General features: G+C 38.8%; 1 pseudogene; it reads left to right on the top strand.

The window, feature by feature from the left end:
• The first annotated feature begins 8,485 nt into the window (after positions 1 to 8,485).
• LOC104335627 (proteasome subunit alpha type-7 pseudogene) lies at positions 8,486 to 10,030 on the top strand (annotated as a pseudogene).
• Positions 10,031 to 11,376: the final 1,346 nt, after the last annotated feature.

The following is an 11,376-nucleotide window of genomic DNA, read 5'->3' as shown; positions in this document are numbered from 1 at the left end:
GCAGAACTCAGAGGGTTGTCATCAGCAGCACAGGGTCTAGTTGGAGGCTGGTAACTAGTGGTGTCCCTCAGGGGTCAGTACTCGGCCCAGTCTTGTTTAACTTCTTCATCAATCACCTGGATGAAGAGTTACAAAGTACTGTCAGCAAGTTTGCTGATGACACCAAACTGGGAGGACTGGTGGATACACCGGAAGGCTCTTCTGCCATTCAGCGTGACCTGGACAGGCTGGAAAGTTGGGCAGAGAGGAACCTGATGAGGGTTAGCAAGGGCAAGTGCAGGGTCCTGCACATGGGGAGGAACAACCCCAGGCATCTGTACAGGCTTGGGGCGTACCTGCTGGAGAGCAGATCTGTGGAGAGGGACGCTGGTGTCCTGGTGGATGACAGGTTAACCATGAGCCAGCAGTGTGCCCTGGCTGCCAAGAAAGCTAACGGGATCCTGGGATTTATTAGGAGTAGTGTGGCCAGCAGGTCGAGGGAGGTTATCCTTCCCCTCTACACTGCCCTGATGAGGCCCCATCTGGAGTACTGTGTCCAGTTCTGGGCTCCCCAGTTCAAGAAAGAAGAAGAGCTACTGGAGAGAGTCGAGCGGAGGGTTATGAGGATGGTGAGGGGACTGGAACATCTGTCCTATGAAGAGCAGCTGAGGGAGCTGGGCTTGTTCAGCCTGAAGAAGACAAGGCTGAGAGGGGACCTAACAAATGCTTATAAATATCTCAAGGGTGGGTGTCAGGAGGATGGGGCCGAACTCTTTTCAGTAGTGCGCAGCGACAGGACAAGGGGCAATGGGCACAAACTGAAGCAGAGGAAGTTCCATCTGAACATGAGGAAGAACTTCTTCCCTCTGAGTGTGACGGAGCATTGGAATAGGCTGCCCAGGGAGGTTGTGGATTCTCCTTCTCCTAAGATATTCAAGACCCGCCTGGACAAGGTCCTGTGCAGCCTACTGTAGGTGACCCTGCTTTGGCAGATGACCCACAGAGGTCCCTTCCAACCCCTACCATTTTGTGATTCTGTGATTCTGTGTTTCAGTACCTGAAAGGGCCTACAAGAAACCTAGAGAGGGACTTTATACAAGGGCACTGGAACAGGTTGCCCAGAAAAGTTGTGGATGCTTCTTCTTTGGCAGTGTTCACGGCCAGGCTGGATGGGGCTTTGAGCAACGTGGTCTAGTGGAAAATGTCCCTGGCCATGGCAGGGGGTTGGAATTAAATGAGCTTTAAAGTCGCTTTCAACACTAAAGGTTCTATGATTCTAGATTCTATGAAAAGTATTACTCCACACATTCTGGGATACTTTATTGCAAAACTCTCTGCAATATAAAGGGACACTGAATATAACTGACAATGGCATTGGCAGTGATGCTGCTTTTTCTTATGCCAGCTAAGTGAAGAAGAAGATTGATATTCAGCAGAAAATATAAAATTTTATTTAGCTGTCTTTGTCTGACACACCAGCAAAGGAGTCTGAGGTACTCGCCACGTCAATGGTACCAAAATTTGCACACCAAGGAGGAATATTAGTGAGCAAAGAATTTCTAATGGTAATATTGTGTGAGAAGTAACAATGTACTTATGAACTCCATGTTAATTGGAAAGAATATGGATCTTCAGAAATTAGAATATAGCTAACATGAGATGTTAAAGGATAACAAGGACAGAAATATTATCCCTTTGGAAATAAAATATTCTTTCTTTTTCTTTCTTTCTTTCTTTCTTGCTTGCTTGCTTGCTTGCTTGCTTGCTTGCTTGCTTCCTTCCTTCCTTCCTTCCTTCCTCCTTTCTTTGGCTTTGATGTGCCTTTCTTATGTCTCTTATTTTCCTTTACTGTATATAACACTTCTAAAATAGTCTGAAAGAGAAAATAAATATTCCTTTTTCTCTAAGTATTTTAATATAGCTATTCTCTTGCTGAGAACAACTGCAATTTTTTTTCATCTGCCAACTTAAAAAGTTTCACCCACATAGAGCTTACAGGATAATAAAATAAAAATTATGTGGTATTTTTTCTATACCTTGTATTATAGAAAAGTGAAAATGGGCACAGAATGGAAAAAGATTACATCAGAACTTAGTCTTAACTGATCATTAATAAATTAATGTGATTGTCTTTGTTTAAAAAATAAAGGAGAACTAAAGTAAATTAAATAAAGTAGTAGTATTAGAAAAATATGTGTGAAAATAAATGAATAAATAGCACATTCCTTGACCTTCTTTAATAATTTATTGCATATTAGGGTCCAGAGAGTGCATGATAAAACAGGTTTCTTGCCCTCTTTTCCTCCCCATCTCTTTCTCAGACAAACACACATACACACACACACACACACCTCTCACTGCAGTTAACAGACAAGAAGTCTTTGTGGAAGTAAAAAGTTCTATTTAAATTTTGTTTGGATGGTTTATGTCTTAGTTAACAGTGAAAATGAGCTCTTCAGTGAAAGGATGTTTTTAAAACATATATACACCCTTGTGAAAATCCATACCTGAATTGCTTCGGTCACAAATTAGGAAAATAAATACTTGCTATTTTTGTTCATTAAGAATTTTTTTTTTAATGATAGAAGTATTTTTTCTTTTTTCTTTGAATAAATAAAGTGTGACCTGACAATATGTTGGCATGTTGGCATGTTGGTGAATACTGAACCATAGAAGAACTGTCCGCTGATGTGTGTCGCAAGTTCCCTGAAAAATAAATGCCCCCCATTAGTGTCATTTGAGGTATACCCAAGACTGTCATCTTCTGGTATATGATTTATCTTTCATCAGGCAGAGAAGAAATTTGAAGGTTACATCTGTATTTTCTCTGCACTTCACTCTTTGATCAATTGATAAAAAAATCACTTACCCTAACACATTGTCTTTTAAGACTTCTGATACATGAATGTCTTTCCCCCGACTTCAGTAGGACCAGCTGCAAATAAATTTGCACCTGGGATACATAGTAGGTGTTGCTTGAGTATTACCAATGAAATAAATTGAATCATCCATGCCAGGAGTACTCTTTACTACAGATTTGAAATTGCATCAGTGGGGAAAATACATTTCCATTGGATATTCCAATCAGTAGAGATGTTTGAGAAATTAATGTGGCTCAACACATTTAGCAAGTTAATATTTAAACATGTCAGTTTTGGACTTAATTAGTAATCTCAAAATAGCTGCAACCTCAGTATTTCATGAGGCTGTAAACCAGTAAATTTTACTTGCTACTATTTAAATTCATTTCCTATCGAAATATTAGATGGCATCTATAAAGATGTTTTTTATAATGAAAAAGAAATAGTATGTGAAGATGATTAGAGAGTACAATGTTAGGCAGAACTATGAGCAAATGAAAAGTACTTTTTCAATAGACAGTAAGTGCAGCATTAAATGAGATCAGACTGAGGGTTTCCGATATATTTTCACACCTTTTCAGTTATTGAAAAGGAGGATTTTATGGAAAACACTTGTTTGTTTGTTTGTTTGTTTTCTTATGATTTTCTCAACATGAAAAGACGTGGGGAGAAATGTCAACTTTTCAGATTTTCTATTTAGAGTAAAAAAATTAAATTTTCTTGTTCAATGTAACATTTCTACGTTATTGACACAGGTTCGTGTTTTAAAATGTTTTGAAGACTATAGATTCATTTATTTTTAAATATATATTTATAGAAATTTGGAACCTTTATTTCCACCTGAAGAAAGAGGTAACAGAGAGAGAGAAAAAAATATTTAAAATAATGAAATCTTTAAACCGTATATAGGATTTCTTCTTCGCTAAGAACTGTTGTTTGTATAACTACAGGAATTTTAATGTACCAAATGCTTCAGCATTCCCTATGTGCAGTGGCACAAACTTCACCATGAACAGAATTTCCTGTATAAACGAGAAAAATTGGTTTTCAGGGCATTTCAGTTATTTCTCAGCCTAACCTTACCCTATTGCTAATACTGTAAATATCATTTTAATACTAGAAAGCAAGAAAACTGCTGTGTTTCTATCTACTCTGCCCCTATTAAATGCATGCTTTATTTACAGACCATGTCTTTAAGGTGCTGGAAGCACATTTTGTTTACATGCCTGAAGTTGCAAATATAGAAAACATTAATTGCTCTTTTAGCTTCATGTAAAGTGTTTCAAGTAGTGTAATAAGATATGAGTTAACCATTTATTTAAACAGAATTAAGAACTAGGAATTTTATTGTTATCATCACTCAGAGTACCTGTGAAAGAAATAGATATGACTCTGGAAGTTAAAAGATTCAGTGTTCAGTGTGAGCTCAAGAGATGCTGTTGTTTTCTCACAGTATATTTAATTAATGCACAATTACATGGTTAATGTGTTAATTTTTATGGTCTGTAACTGAGAAATGGTTTTGCAAATATTAAGTTCTGTTCATTCACTCTAGTTAAAGTTTATGTTTAGAAACCCAGTTATAGACTGCCATTACTGAAATTGTATAGTAGGTCACTTGCACATTCACACAATTCTCAAATAGTGTCCAGACAAATCTTAATAGCACAGTAAAGGGAAAATTCAGTCCAAATTCAGTTTAAATGATCCGTAAATACGCATGCTGAAATTCTGAAAATAACATTTTTCCAACCTTTTCTTTCATTTTTGTATAATAATTCATGTTTTTATTCAATGTTTGACTTCTAAGACATGGAATAGCATTTTAAAAAGGAAAACCTTTTATTTTTTTTCTTCTGAAAATAACTTATTTTCAATTTTGCCAATTCTACTGATATTAGTGGAAAATGAGAAACATAAAAATTCCATGTATTCTCACAAAGAACTTATTTGTGGCCAAGAGATAAATCACAGTGGACAGGTTTATAGGTGAAATGAGATCAGCCCCATGGAAAGAGATCTGGGGGTCTCTGTTGACAGCAAGTTGAGTATGAGCCACCTCAAGAAGAGCTGGCCCTGGCAGCCAAAAGGGCCAACAGTATTCTGAGGTGCACCAAGCACAGCATCACCAGCCGGTCAAGTGAGGTGATTGTCCCACTCTACACTGCACTTGTGCAGCTCTACCTCGAGTACTGTGTGTATTTTTGGGTTCCTCAGTACAAGAAGGACATCAAACTGTTAGGATGATAGATGCTGAGAAGATGCTGAAATCTCTTGAGAGCAATTTCTTTTGCTCAGCTTAGATAAGACTGAGGGGAGGACCTCACTGCAGTCTACAACTGCCTCAACGGGGTCAGTGAAGGGAGAGGTGATGATCTACTCTCCGTACTGACCAGTGATAGGACATGAGGAAAAGGAATGAATTTGTGCCAGGGAAGGTTCAAGTTCAACTTTAGGAAAAGGTTCTTCACTGAGAGGGTGGTTGGTCACCAGAATAGGGTCCGTGGGGAAGTGGTCATGGCACCCAGCCTACCAGAGTTCAAGGAGCTTCTGGATTATGCCCTTAGTGATGTGGTTTAGTTTTAGATATTCCTGTGGAGAGCAGGGAGTTAAATGCAACGATCCTTACGTGTCCCTTCCAACCTGGGATATTCTATGATTCCATAGCAAGAAATCCACCAACACACAAGCAATTCAAACAAACAGCTTTTCTGGTAAGACATCCCCTGTAAGGCATTGTGTTCCAGCTGGATATAGCATTAGTTTTGTGAATTTCTCCATCAACACCAATTTGTTTTAATGTCAACATTGGAAAATAGATAATAAATCCAATTAATAAATGAAGAACTACTTTACAAGCAGGAATGCTCTGTGACCAGGCATTCATAACAGCGTTTCAAGTGGGGATAGGAACTTATTCAGAAACCCTAGGTGGACTGCAACTTTATTGTACTCTTGTGAATAAAACTACATAATGAATCTTTCTTCAATTAACAAAGCAAGACTCTTAAACTAAAACATTCTGATTTATTTGGCACTGGAAAATGTAATGTGCTTAGGAGCTAGTATGCTAACGGAGTCCTCTGTATCAAAACATCATCAGCTATGCATTCTTTTCATTTGTTATTATATTTCAGCTTGCATGATATATCAAATACAAACAGGAGTATAGTGCATGCTCTTCCATTCGTTTGCTCCAGATAAACGTTTTATCATCCTCATGTTCATCATTTAATCATATGAAAGACCAAATATTTGCTGGAAATAAGAATAGTCACGAAAGTAGGTCAAGATCAGACAATAAGCAGTGAGCTTTGGATTATGCTGACATTTACAGGTGGCCTGTGTATGAGTAGTAGACAACAATATAATTGTAATTTCTCCATGTAGGTTGTTATGGTTTCAGACCATCTGTCATCCTAAGCCATTCCTGCATGTGATGAGCTAATTAAACATAAGGTAGGTCACTATACAGGGGAAATTGAGTTAAACATTTAGTGACCAGTGACAGTCAAGTAATAAAATAAAGAAATTTGTAGTGACATCAAGCATAAGATCAGAACATAAGGAATGGCTGCTGCTTTTGGCTATCTGAGCATCTACTGAGAACATTGAAGGTGGTGGTGGTGATTTTTGTTTTTTGAAACACTGAATGATTAATTTTTATGGAATTAGACCATAAAATACCAGGCTTGGAAGTGATTTTTGGAAGTTAGTTCCAAATAATCCACTCTCAACACCCAAATAATTCATTCGAGGTGTTTATATAGCTACTTAAACCTCCTGTGTGCTCTTGCCAGCTCTATAATTGGATGATTGTGACCTTGGAGACAAATTACAACATCAGTTTTCATCAGTGTTCTAGTAACTTTAGGTTCAGAAGTCAGGACGCTTACTTGATTCAATATAGCAAGGTAAAACTATGATGAATAATTTCCTTCAATGTGTCAATAAGATAAAGACCATAGAGATTTCCACTTAATCAGGAAATATTAAGTTACTTGAAAATTTTTTATTTCTTACAAAATAGAAAAATAATGAAGAAAACTAATTCTGGTTATCATCCTGCACAAATGGACACAAAAGAGAAGGTGTGAAATGAAAAACCTGACAATTTGTAACCATGGCCTAATTTCTATGCATAAGGCCACAATGAGGTCAGCATAAAGAGCATTGAAATGGTTGTCTCTTGTGAAGCAAATATTGCCTAGGGATGTCATCGTAGTGGATATGAATGCAGAGAGTGAAACCCAATAGCATGCAAAGTAGATCTGAAGAGTTGTTACGAAATGAAAGTCAGGCATGAATGTATGCTTTCCTGTACGCTTTGCAAACTTCTAAAAATTTCAAGCCTGTATCACCATCCTGCCTTAGCAAATGCTCCTTTTTCCTTGGTGTCTCTTTGTGTCTGTAAAGAAAAATTTACACAATGGGTGGTAAATGTATCTGGTGTTAAATATATTCAGAATGATCAGACTTTAAGTACTATAGATATTCCCTTTCTTTAGATAGAGTGAAACCTATAGTTAGAGTAAGAACTCGGATATATTGGAGGTAGTACAGGGTAGGGGAACCCAGGAATGATACATCCAGCACTACCTAGTTACATGCAGGAATACTGAATACAGTTTTAAGAAGTTTATTCTTAAAGAAGCATGATGATAGTGGCTACACTATGTTTAAGAGAAAAGAACTGAAGAGAACAATAGAGAAATAAATAGATGAAGGTAGATCATGTAGCAGAGCTTCTGCCTTCATCTGTCACAGCATGCTCGAGGTGTGCCCTGCACTGCTAAACTCCAGTTCTGAAACACATGGAGGGAAATACAGTCCTTGCTCTGACATAAAAGCATGAGTGTGATAGTAACTGCATTATTTTGATTGATTTATTCCTAACCAGACAACAAATAGCAAATAACATACAAGCTGCAACAGAGGACAACTGTGGAGAGAACAGAGTTCTTGTAAGTAATCCTTGTATCTAGTAGATCTCTGAGCAGACTTGTATTTGTGCAAAACATCTTGGACCTGAAGAAGTCCAAACTTCACAGGTAAATCTCTACAAGGTAAGAAGCTTTTCAACCTGACTGTAACATAAAGTTCATACACCTTGCACATATAAGAACAAATTCTCCTTCAGGAGTCTCAAAAAACAGTGAAAATTTACTCTGTTCATTAAGTTTCATGCTTTCGTACTCTTTCAAGTGAACCCCTCTGAAAATACTGGCTTTTGAACTGTGCATAATCCATGTTGTTGTTTCTGTTGTTTGGTTACCATCTGGATAATTGTTCTGTTTCAAATTTTAGCCCTTGCCATCCACCCCCTTTTAGCTTGTGTGCCTGCTCCCTTCTGTTCTGCACTAGTGCAGGTGGTGACAATCCTGTGGTGTGGTGTGAGCTTTTAGTTCGCAGCAAGTCTGTGCTAAAAGCTTTGCAAGCTTTTCCACTAGGGTTTCCTCCAACAGTTCAACTGAAGAATTTCATTTCTCCACTGAGTTGACAGAAACTATTGATGATTTGTGTGAGTGTTATTTCACTGTCTTTTCTACGAAGAGCTTGAAGTTGAAGGAAATAACTAGTGATGCTTTGTGTTACATGAACACTACCTGGGGTTTCCTTCTGAGCTGAAAATAGTAGAGAGGCAAATGATTATAGTAGCAGATGTTACTTGTGACGCAAATGTTATTTCTGGTCCACTTAATGGAATAATCCATCAGAGGGAGAGTATAATGACAGGCAAGTGATGCATAAGCAAACAATCCTTGTGGAGTCAACCCAATTTCTCCTGTTTTGTACCAGGTAAAGGTTACTGTGGCAATGAATGAGTCACTTCTGTCTTGTCATTATCCTGTTCAGTAGTAAAGGCTTGCTGAATAGCTTCAACCAAAGTGTCTAGTCCAGTTTATCTTCTCAGATCTTACATAAAATAAACATAAAAATTGGATTCTGCTTGTAATTGACGCACAAGTCTAATGATTTGTCTTTGTTCTGTTCTGTTTTAATGGATCTACTTTTTACTACGTAAGAAACAAGGGAAAAGGAAGTATACTTCCAAGAGCAAGCCAGAAAGGAATAATGTCTTTGAGTTACTACTAGCAAAGCTTAGCCACGCTGTCTATAGCAATCATTGCAACAACTTAAAATATTCACTTTGTCAGATTATTAATGTTTAATGTATGAGCCAGAATATTTTCAGACTTCACCCTGGTGGTCACAACCGTCTTGCATAATTTAAGGCATACAGCTGAGCTGGGCATGTGGTTTCCTTAGGCTTTTTCTGTGTCCAGCAGTGAAAGAAAGAGAAAATGTAAATGGAGACTTAGATATTAGATAAAGTTAAAAGTTCCCCTCAATTTCATACTCTTTGTTGATTAAAAAAGGTAAATGGCATCCCTTTTGTGATTTCTCAGCTAAGCATGTGTGTTCATGAGATGTGTCTGTATTAACGGGAACTGGGAAATGAGTGTGCTGTTTTGAGGGAGATGGCTCATTCTGGCCTCTGGGGACACACGGGTGTCAGCCATAAGCTATGCCTGGGCCATCACTGTCTTCTCCCTGGACAGGCACCTCTTCCAGGTGGAGTACACACAGGAGGCAGTGAAGAAGGGCTCCACTGTGGATGCAGTAAGAGGAAACTGTTATTGTTCTTGGTGTGGAAAAGAAGTCTCTAGCAAAACTTCAGGATGAAACAACATTACAGAATACCTGTGTGCTTGATGACAACATCTGCATGGCTTTTGTAGGGTTGATGGCTCATGTCAGAATAGTTATAAACAGAAGTCATGAAGAGCATCAAAGCTACAGACTTACAGTGGAGAATTCCTGTTGCTCTGAAGTACATCACATGTTACATTGCTAGTCTGAAACAGAGATATACATAAAGCAATGGTTGCAGACCTCTTGATATCTCTCCTCTTACCGTAGCATTTGACTTAGATGGAATTCCCCAGCTGTACCAGACCAATCCCTCTGGTATGTACTGTGCTTGGAAGGCTAATGCCGTCGGCAGAGGAGCCAAATCTGTGTGTGAATTCCTGGAGAAAAACTATACTGATGAAGTCACAGAAACAGATTACCTCATTATTAAACTTGTCATCAAGGCTCTTCTTGAGGTTGTGCCTACTGAACAAGTTATCCAACTGTGGGAAGAGTGGGTTCACTGTACACTGGATGAAGAACTGGCTGAATGACAGGGCTTACAGGATAGTAGTGAATGGGTCTACATCTGACTGGGGACCGGTCAACAGCAGTGTTCCTCAGGGTTCAATTCTAGGGCCAGCTCTATTTAATGTAATTCTTAGTGATCTGGATGCAGGACTTGAATGTACCTGTAGCAAATTTACTGATGACACCAAATTGGAAAGTGCTGTTGACTCTCTTGAGGGACAAGAGGTCTTGCAGAGGGATCTGGATAGATTGGAACATTGAACTATGTTTAATGGGATGAAATTTAACAAGTTCAAATGCATTCCAAACCTAGGATGGAGTAACGCTGGACACGAGTATAAACTGGGAGAGGAATGGCTGGAGACCAGCTCTGTGAAAAGGGATCTAAGGATGTTGGTGAACAACAGGCTAAATATGGGTCATCAGTGTGCCCTGGCAGCCAGGAGGGAAAACTGCAACCTGGGGTGCGTCAGACACAGCGTAAATGGCTAGTCAGAAGAGGTGATTATCCTGCTGTATTCAGTGTTGGTGCAGCCTCACCTTGAATTCTGTGTGCAGTTCTAGGCCTCACAATTTAAGCAGGATATGAAGGTCCTTGAATGTGTCCAGAGGAGGGTAAAAAAGCTGATGGAAGTGTTGGAAGCAGCATCTTACGAGCAGTGGCTAAAAACTTTGGGTTTGTCTAGTTTGGAGAAAAGGAGGCTGAGGGGTGACCTTATTGCTCTCTATAGTTTCCTGAGAAGGGGAAGTGGAAAGGCAGGTGTTGATCTCTTCACCCTAGGATCCAGCGATGGGATGTGTTGGAATGGTTCAAAGCTGCAGCAGGGGAGGTTTAGACTGGTTGTAAGGAAGTATTTGATTTCTGAGAGGGTGCTCAAACACTGGAACAGGCTTGCTAGAGCGGTGGTCGATGACCCAATCCTGTCAGTGCTTAAAAGGCATTTGGACAATGCCCTTAACAACAGGATTTAACTTTTGATCGGCTCTGAAGTGGTCAGGAGGTTGGCGATTGTAGATGGTGATTGTAGGTCCCTTCCAATTGAAATATTCTATTCTATTCTATTCTATTCTATTCTATTCTATTCTATTCTATTCTATTCTATTCTATTCTATTCTATTCTATTCTATTCTATTCTATTCTTATTTGTTAATTTCTTCCCTTCTGTTGGAACCTTTGGCACACAACAACAGAGTGGGGATAAAATAGATACTTTGACCACAAACATGGTAAAACTTAGCAACCTTTCACAGTACTTCTTCTTACTATCTGTTAAGGGAGTCTGGGTCATCTCTTCGTAATAAAGAAGAAATGGTTGGAATACTATCCATACTGGAGTTTAGCAGGAGCCTATAATTCCTAATGTTTAGT

This window comes from Opisthocomus hoazin, chromosome Z, assembly GCF_030867145.1.
Source record: "Opisthocomus hoazin isolate bOpiHoa1 chromosome Z, bOpiHoa1.hap1, whole genome shotgun sequence".
In the NCBI taxonomy this organism is placed as follows: Eukaryota; Metazoa; Chordata; class Aves; order Opisthocomiformes; family Opisthocomidae; genus Opisthocomus; species Opisthocomus hoazin.
The sequence above is the reverse complement of the archived record's forward strand: the minus strand, read 5'-3'. Positions and strand labels throughout refer to the sequence as shown.